Here is a 10,751-nt window from a genome sequence, read left to right as displayed (position 1 = left end):
TAAACAAATCCATTTTCATAAACATTTTCATGATACATAAACTTTAAATAAAAACATGTTCGTAAACATTTTCATAAACTTTTCATAAACGTTTTCATATCCTCAAAAACATATTCATATTCATATCATCATCAACATATACGTATTCATATTATCATCAACATATACGTATTCTTTTTTTTTTCTTTCGTTAAATTCAGATCGTTAATTGTGACTTTCGTGCTCATCTACGTCTACGTCTACGTGTTGGGCGATGGATCCATCTACTTGTAACAACAATACTGGGCAGCGGGGACTCCAGCAACACTCTCACCGGTCAACTGGGCCTTGGCCTTACATGTTAACATATTTGTGTCATTGGAAATACGATCGTCGGGCTCCCTCTGGAGCCTTCTCCCGTAAACGAGCTCCATCTGGGGCCTTCTCCCTCACGATATCTACAGTCGTATTCGTATCAATGGAAATACGATTGTCAGGCTCCCACTAGGACCATAACCCTCACGATATCTCCAACATATTTAGTCACAATCCCTTCACGTCCTTCAACATTTCGTATTTTTATCACTTAATAAAAACATGCATATAATATCGTTTTTCTTTTAAACCAAGCATGCAACGTAACTTTTAAATGCCAATGTTAAATCACAAAAATCCATAAACATTTAAAATAAACGTTTTAACATATAAAAATCATAAAAAGCCATAAATGTCTTAAAATCATCATTTTAACATAGTAAATCATAAATATTTAAAATAAACATTTTGACATAAAAATCCTTAAACATATAAAATTCCATAAACATTTAAAACAATCATTTTAACATATAAAATTCCATAAACATCCATAACCATTGAAAATAATCATATTAGAATATAAAACAATATTTAGAGTACTTCCATGACGTTTACTAATTTCTAGATGTAAAAAAACCGTTTTATCCCTGGACGTAAAATTTTTTCGTATTTATCCTTAGACCTCGAAACGACATCCCAATTCATTCCAAACTTAACATATGACCTTAAAATACACCCATAATTATTTCTTAGACGTAAACTTATGCCATCCACTAATTTCTCAAATCGTTTTTAAAACTTAGACGTACATCCCATTTTTGACTCGTATGAACCCGAAACTTAACCAAACTTTCCCCAATTTGAACCAAAGCTTAATAAAACCTAAATAAACTATTTTCAAGCCAATACAAGCCAATTAAAGCCCCTGGACAGCCTATGCTACCTACTGAAAATTTCTGCACAAACCCTATCCCATATTTGGTTTGTTTCTTGGCTTGCCTCGTCTCCAAACCCTTAGCTTCCTGTCCAGACCTTCACAGCCCCATTCGAACCATCCTACAGCCCCTTTTTGTCCCCTTAACACATCCTAACAACAGCTAGTACCCTTGGCCCTTGAAGAGTCCTCGTCGAAGAGCCCTTGCACACAAGGACTCTATTTTCGAGCAGCCCCTTCCTACCCCATGTCCAGCCCTTGTGTCAACCTGTCTAGGACCTTAAACCCCCTCAAATTCATCCCTTCTCATAGCCCTATGATGGCAGCCCCTTTATGCATTAATATCACAAGTTTTATAACCTAAAAACATGAGTTTTTGACATGCTATGGCATAAAAACGAAAATAAGAAAAAGGCCAACATATTTATATGCAAACATAGTTAAAACATGTAATACGGTGTGATAGATGAGAAAAAGGAGATTTATGACGTGCCTTTGCGTTTTTAACGCACGATTTCTCGTTGACGATTGCGAAGAACGGCGACGACAACCTAGGCTTGATTTTCCTTGAAGCATTTTCGGATTTTCTCTTTCAAATATGGTGTGTGTGTGCCGTGTGATTAGAGGAATTTTGGGGAGAAAAGTTTCTGAAATTTGGGCGTGGGGTTGTGTAAGGTTTGGGGTGGGTTTTCATGTATTATATACTAATTAACTCTTTAATTAAGCTTAAACCTACTAAGCCCCCAAATTAGGCCCATTAGGAAGGTTAATTAGGCCCATAATGCTCATTTAAAATATTAAAAATTATTTTATTTAATAAAGTTTGTGAATTTATTTGCCGGGTTGTCAAAACGTTCGTATTTTTGTTGAAAAACCAACACCGATAAAAATTACGTCCCGGTGTATAAAATCACCTCAAAACCCCATATTTTCAAAAATAATAAAAAGCATCACCCATATTTTAAATAATTAAAAACAATTGTTTAATAAAAATCATTTTCTATTTTTCAGCCCTCGATCTCCGTTCCTCGATCGCAACTCGAGTAACGTTTTTTAAAAATACATTTTTAATGTAACCATATAGAAAAATATATTTTAAACATGTAAATATGCACAAAATTATTAATTCATTCAATTAAAACATTTAATAAAAATACAAGAGAATTTAATAATTGCATGCACGTGGTTTGCGTGTATCTTTAAATTTTCGGGGCGTTACATTTTCATTCACACATCTTACATTCACTATTCAATCCAGTCACCATATTCAATATCACTATCGATACCTCAATCAACACGTGAAACAAAAAGAGCCAAATAACCACATAATAAATTACATAAACACATCATTAATCATTTGTACGAATAACCGGGCATTACATTTCTTATCCATCGGACTGAATTTTTTTTTTCGGTTGTAAAATGTTTTAATTTTTTATTCATTTTTAATTATTTTTTATTCTCACAAAGGGGGAGAATCAGTTTTAAGTTCTTGTTTTAAATTTAAGTTTTTGTTTTAACAAGTTTTAAGTTTCTGTTTAAAATTTTTGTTTTAAAAAATCTTAAATTTTAAAATCTCTTTATGAGTTCAAGTTTTGTGATCATTCAAAAGGGAGAGATTGTTAGAACATTTCATATTCGCAATCTTGATTTTGATATTAACAAAACTTGTCATTTTTGTTTTTAATGAATTTATCTAAGTGCGCATAGGCTGAAATTGATCAGGCTTCGAGTTGATTAGTTAACGAGCCAAAACTGAAGCTATCAAGACGCTAATTGAAAGTTCCAACTGATTGTCCAAACTGAACCAGTCCAACTGAAGTATCAAAGAATAGTTCAACTGATTGTTCAGTTGTTAGGTGATTCAGCAGAAGATGTTCAGAAGCCCAGCCAGCTGATGAAGAGCACAACTGATGAAAAGCACAACTGTCTAGTTCAACTGAATCAGTGAAATCAGTTCTGCTGACAAGCCAACTGATTTCACCAAACCAGCTCAACTGATCAGTTCAGAGCATCAGTTAGGAATCAACTAATTTGCAGAACACGACAAGCTTATCTAACGGAATCCAGCTAAGCACAACGATACAAAAGCAATTGTACTATCAATAGTATAATAATGGACGTTGCAGAAAAACTTAAAGAAAAAATTTTCAAGAATGACTGTCGGAAAAGTCGAGACAAAAATTTCAAGGAACGCATTCAAGCTGCGACGGATACAATAATTGAATCTCACTGTACGATCAAGCTTTCTGCCCATAAATAGAAGATCAAGATCAGTGAGATGAAACGAGGAAAGCAAGAGAGAAAAGAAAGGGCACGCATATTGCATATCAGCTTACAAAGAAACAATCAGCCCAGTTGAGGGAATACACCAAAGTTATATAGGCTAAGTTTAGAGGCTTATTTCTCTCAGTGTGTGAGAACACCTTCCCGTTGTAATCATTGTTTAGTTCTCACACACATACACCACCACTCGCAAATACAGAGAGTTAAGCTTATAGAATAGCTGAGTGGGTCTTTGCACAAAGACATAAAACAATGTGTGTGTAGTCTTTGACACACAAACATTAAAAAAGTGTTGGCTGAAAGGTTCTGCCTTCAGTCTAGGCTAGGAGTTCAGATTAGGCAGTAGTATAAGTCCTAAGCTGAGTGGGTTTGTACAAGTCTTTGTATTAATGAAAGTCTTCTAGTGAATCCTACCCGAGATGGTAGAAGGGGTGACATAGGAGCAGTTGAAGTCTACGAACATCCATAAAAATATTTTGTGTATTTAACTGGATAACTATTGTTTTCAAACTGATTTGATCAGTTCGAGCAGTTATTAGTTCAGTTTTCACCATAACTGAACTGATATATGTAAGAACTGATCCCTTGCTTTTCAGTTACTCAGCTTACACAAGCTAAAAAGCTTTCAAACTTAACAGTTTTCTTAACGAAGGATTACTTCGAGTATTTTCTGCTTGGACCAAACTCGATTTAATTCATCGGTGTTTACATTCTTAGAACACGAGCTATAGAAGCACCTTCGCAGGTGTTAGAACCGATCCTTCAGAAATATTACACTCAAAATGTGTAGTGTGTATCATTTGGGATATGTGATGTCATGGTGATGGTTTATGGCTTCAAGTTATGATATGACTGATAATGAATGATATAGAATGAATAGAGAATTGATGGGGAGAATAGAAAGTTGAGCTTGAGCATAATAGGTAATGGAAGTGCAAAAACGGTATGAAACTGTGGCAGTAGTTGTGGTTTTTAGCATAATATTTTTTATATTGATCCAAATGATGTGAGGCCACTTCCATTAAAAATATAAGATATAAGGCTATAACTTTCATGTTTTGAGTTTTGTTCAAATCATTGTGGAAGACTAGCCAAAAATGACCCAAAATGTGTAGTGTGTATCATTATTCTTGCACTGACACATGTTGGGAGATTGAGCATAACCTTTTACTCAGACCTTAAAATTACATGAAGTTAATTGGAAATGGAAGCCAAGACAAAGGGCTACAATTTCATGTTGACCACTTTTGCAAATTAGGAAGTTAAAAATGAGTTTTTCGGCAGAATGTGGCACGCATATGCGCCAAATCTCGCGGCATAGCGCGCCGGGTGCTGAAGTTATTGTGTTGGGCAGAATGGCGCGCCCAAAAACTCGCGCATATGCGCCCAGCACATTTTCAAAAACGTGTTTTGGGTAATTTAGGTTTAAAATCGGTTGAGACTTCACTTTTCCTCCCTTTTCTTCTCTTCCTTTCTCCTCTCCATCGTGTAAGGCAAGGGTTCTTCATTTTTCTTGTTTTTTTCTCTCATTCAATCAAGCAAATAATCTTCAATCCGGAGTTGGAACTTCATTTTTTTTAGTGTAAGGAGCAAAATGTAAGAGGTTTCGCTTTTTGTTCTTGAGTTACTGTAGATGGTGAAGTTGGGGAATGGTAGTTGTGATTGATGTATTGTATTAAATGGCCATTCAAGGTTATTATTTGGATGTTGATGGTTAGTTATTGGGTTTATTGTTGTAGGATCATCGTCAAAGTTTAGGAAACCATTTGCTCCAAGTGTTGTAAGTGGAATCATTTCTTGAATGAATCACGTGATCCTATATGTATGTGTATTGATGATTTTATGACGTTAACTCCTTCCAATTTCCATTCATGATATATATNAAATGAAAGGAGTTAAATTTTAAATGATGTCTCTAATGTGTTCGATAAAATGTCTAAATGAAATTTTATATGATTGAATGATTGGATAGATATTGATAGTAGCGGTGTTGCCTCTGACAATTCTAAATCCGCAATGTAACTGGCCAATTAACGATGAAAACTTGTGCTCTCTTATAAGATGCATTTTATGCAGAGGTACATGTCCCTCCTATAAGATTCGTTTTTACGAAGAGGGTTAGCAATGAATGAACTATCTTGTAAGAACTATCAATTCTTCGGTCAATCAATGAAAATGAATATCATCCTTATGTATTGTTGTCTTATGATTCTTGACGGATGATATTAATGATGTTTATACGTTTATGAAATGAGGAGTATAATGTTTTAATTGAAATGAAATTGAGGCTCTACATTTTATGTTTTACAATAAAATGATATATAAGTATCTTGTTAGTATTGATTCCATTTGCTGAGTTTTATACTCATTCCAGTTATGTTCATGTGATGCAGGCACATATGATAAAGATAAAAAATTGTATATTAATTAAAAGTTTTGTAATATAAATTTATAGTTTTTGTTTTATTAAATGTTTAAATATTATATGTTTTATAATAAATTTAATAAAATATAAGTTGTTGCGTAATTATAAGTTTTTACTATTTTTACAGGTTTGATGAAACAAGAATAACCTTGGGGTTGCAAATGGGATTAAGATAATTCTTGGACCTGTAGAAAGTTGATGATAATATCTACAATATTGGTGACAAGCATGAGATAAAAATCTTCTCACAATTGGGTTCAAATTAAGCAACAAATAAAGTTACCGAAGGAGTGGTAGTTTTACCATGCTCTAGCATTTTGACCATATCTCTCAAATTATTTAGTCAAATGGTTAAAAAAATACCACAATTCAAACAACTCAATTATCTACATGTTTTATTTTATGTGGAAAAGAAAATTCGGATGGGAAGATTTTCAAAAGCGATGTGAATTAAAATATAATTTCTTGGAACACCAATGATAACTTATGTGTAAAAAAAATATTTTATTTGTGGTTGTCTCCCCAAATTTGGCTATAAATAGGGTTGCATTGTAATGAATTGAGATATCCCTCATTCTATGAACAAACATTTGAGTTCATAATATTTCTCTCTATATTTTTTCTTTATTTCTTCATTTAAATATAATTAGCATGTTAATTTTATATTCAAAGTTTTACACTTTGAATAATGAATAGCTAACTTCCTAAAGTTGAGATGAAAAAGTGAAACTCTTGGCATGATAATAAGGTTATTAAAAAGTAAGAATTTATGTTTTATATTATTTAATTATTATTTATTGTTTATGTTATATTTATTTTTTTAAGCATTTTTACACCCTACTTATAAGTGGAAGTTTTGATTTATTGTTGCTATATGTTACATTAAATTTTTGGAACCAATTAAATATTAGTTTGGTATTACCAACCATTTAAAGTGGATGCCTTGATTTATTATATATGAATACATTATAATATTAAATTCTTGGAACCATTTAAATGTTAGTTTGGTATTACCAACCCTTTAAAGTGGATGCCTTGATTTATTATATATGAATATATCATTATATTAATTTCTTGGTACCATTTAAATGTTTGTTTGGTTTTACCAACTATTTAAAGTGGGAACCTTNCTTGACAACATTTATAAGGTTTGATATATATTATATACTTATAAGATAATAATATATAACATAATATAAATATGATTATTTAATATATTGGAACAATTTTAATAAGTGGATTTCAATAATGTTCATTAATGTTAACTTTATTAAAATACCAAGAGTGGATCCTCTATGTAATGCCCGAGATTATATCACTGTACTTAATCCTGAATTAATTTCCAGAATTGTAATTAATGAAGATTTCAGGGGTTAAAGTGCAATTAGTGGGATTGGAATGAATTTGAGAAGAAAATGCATGAACATGAGTGGTGGGCAGAGAATTGCGCGCACATGCGCGAGAAGATGCGCGCATATGCGCGAAGGGCAAGTGTGAGTGACCAGAAGGTCTCGCGCATATGCGCGCACATGCGCGAACTGTTCGGGTCCAGGATATACCGAGGCGAAGACCTCGCGCATATGCGCGAGACAGAGCGCGCATATGCGCGAGAGGTTCGAACAGCCACCTGCGAGAACAGAGATTCTCGCGCATATGCGCGAGCAGCAGAACACTTGAGATCCGAGACCAGTAGGTCTCGCGCATACGCACCGGTAGAGGACGCGCANCCAACTGCGGTATCGTGTTCCTATCGACGCAGGCTACAACTGGACGTAAGTTTTGTTACGTTTAGACATGATTTGAAATTATGATATTGTCAAAATCGGATATGATTCATATATGCTGTTCTTGACATAGTAGACATCGTATCATCGAAACCGGATTGAAGAACGGGTACTGTATGAAATTTTTAAGATTTTCTGAGTCGATTTGATTGAGATTCGATACCAGCTTTGTATTGTTATTGAGATTATGAGTTATACCGATGTCGATTATGAGTTCTCGTATTATATCTGTGATGTTGAGATTGACGGGGTTATTGAGATTGTATTATTATGCCGTCGAAACATCGGTAGATCGATATTGATCAGATTCAGTATTGATTGAGATTGTATCGTACTTTATTGCCATTGATCAGAGTATATCTTGATTTGAGTATTGATCAGAACAGGTTTGAATTGAGTTGTATATTGATATTGTACCTGTTCGATATTGTCATTGCCAGATTAGGTATGAACAGAGTTGAATTCGAGACTTCGCCTTCGTCAGAGCGAGAAGATAAAGGTATAAATTAATGTTGAGTTGGGATCGCACAACTCGAGTGAGGTTTGACTCGAGTTTCCCTAAATCACATACTTTATTTTATTGCATTGATATTTGCAATTAATGAATTGATATGCTTGCTCTATTAATTTTTGACGAGTATTAGATGAGTCATCTTGTGACATAAGTGCCGGATAGTGATAGAATCGTCACTGGCACATTGCACATTGTCACAGAATAGGAATATGGCGGAAGTGCCATAGTCTTTGACGGATAGGTCAGGACATCGGACGTTTGGTCATATCGAAGTGGATAGAATTGGAGTTGCTTCTATTACTGATGTTCGATATGGAAAGGGCCAAAATCCGTGAACAAGAACGTACCACCACCCCGATCGGGAGTGTAGGTGGGTGTATGTTCTTATTCAGATCGGGATCCCTAGATTAGGACTGAGTCGAGTCTGAGTCTGAGAATCACGGAGAGTGATTCCCGGCTTGATATTGAATTATGTTCCTAATTATGGTACATCTTTAGAATATGATTTATTATTGATATTGATTCATGTTTCGGATTCTGATACATGCGATGAATACTTGATTCATGTTTCTGATTTTGATACATGTTATGAATGCCTGTGATATGCTTTTATATTGTTTATATGATTGCATGTATACATGATTTATACTGAGAATGCAATTCTCACCGGAGTTATCCGGCTGTTGTCTTGTTTGTATGTGTGCATGACAACAGGTGGGACATGATCAGGGTCAAGAAGAGAACGAGGCTGGACTAGATAGCGTGGAGATCTGGGCTCAGAATCAAATTAGGACTCAACACTGATATGTAGTTGAACCTAGTTGAATTATCGTAGACAATACAGGATTTGTATGTTTATATTTATTATGTATTTCGGATTGATTTACATTACGTTTCCACTTTGTATTTAGAAAAAAAATTTTTGTAGACCCTGTTATATAATTGATTGAATAATTCCTAAGAATGATTAAAATTGGAATTAGTGTCCGGGTCCCCACACTCTAATTTCAACTACTTAAATTAAAATTTGAACAATTAAAATTATGAATTAAAGATTAAAACAATTAAAAGAAAAACAAAACAAAACAAATGGACATTGTAGTGGACTTGTAATTACCTTATCTTGCCTGTAGATACGATATTTGGACTCACCGAATTATACTAATTGTGGATAACCTGCTCTTGGGAGTGAAACAATCAAAGTCGCAACAAGTTTTTGGTGCCGTTGCCGGGGAAGTATTATTTGATATCAATTCTATTTAATTTTATATTTTTTTCTTTCTTTGAATTTTTATTGTTTTTGTGTGTTTTTCTTCTTTTTCTTTTGCATTTGCATGAGCATTATTTGGTCACGTACACTTAGTGGTCGACTCCTTCGAAATAACCCTTTATTTTCACAAAACATGGCGGAAGAACCCATCTAGGAAAATGAAGATGAAATTCAATCACAACATGATCTGAAAGGAGATCGATTAAGGTGCCCGGTTGCGCAACGGAAGTTTAAAATTTGTTTCAACAAGAACATGAAAACCAAGCACCCACTAAGTGTGTAGCAAATACGAAAACACAAAATATGTCATAGATAGTGTGTTTAAGAAATATACCTATCAATCTTAAAAGATTGATGTTTGGCTCCAACTAAGTTGTAAACAACTTAGCTCTTGAAAGAAGACAATCTACAAGCTTCTCCTTTGAGCACTCCTTGCTCAAACATTAAGCCCACCACCAACTAGGTAGATCTACTCTAATTTTACAATAGAAAAATTAGAGGATTTTTCTTTGAGAAGACCTTTCTTTCCGCAACAATTGAAGAAGAAAAAATGGAGAGAAAAATCTTGCAAATTTTGGCCAAGGTGAATGGGGAGAGAAGGGAAGAAGACCTTTCTTGGTTGTGGAAAAATTTAAAGCAAAAAGGTGCATGTGCATGCCATGCAATTAACTCAAAAGTTGTCTCCAACCCTTCACCTCCCTAGCATGCTTTTCACTTGGGCTTGTAACAATTACAAGGCCCATAGACTTTTATTTAAATGTCCCAAACAAATTTTAGACCAATTAAATCTTACTTGAATTTACTCAAGCTCACTAGTTAAATAATTATTCCAATTGGGCTTTACAAGACCTAATGTTATTTAATTAATTCAACACTTGAATTAACTTAATTATTTGGACTCTACTAGGCCCACTAGTTTTTAATTAATTCAACACTTGAATTAATTTAATTTAGTCCATAATGATGTTTATGAAAATCACAATTTTCAAATACATTATTTATTTGACCAACTTTTAATTTAGGAACATTTCCACAAATTAAAAGTTACATTTCCCTCATAGAAGTCATACTTCTGTTTTTCCTTATGCTTATAAACTCCTTTATAAGCCGTTCAACACATTGAACTATTTTACTTCTCAACGGGATCTAGAAAGCTAGTACTTGTGTGGCCCTCAATGGTTCATTGATACAACTAGCCGTGGGTTCACATCTCCATGTGATTCGGACTAAACATGTCCTTATAT

This window comes from Primulina huaijiensis, chromosome 14, assembly GCF_012295235.1.
Source record: "Primulina huaijiensis isolate GDHJ02 chromosome 14, ASM1229523v2, whole genome shotgun sequence".
NCBI lineage: Eukaryota > Viridiplantae > Streptophyta > Magnoliopsida > Lamiales > Gesneriaceae > Primulina > Primulina huaijiensis.
This window is presented reverse-complemented; position numbering follows the sequence as displayed.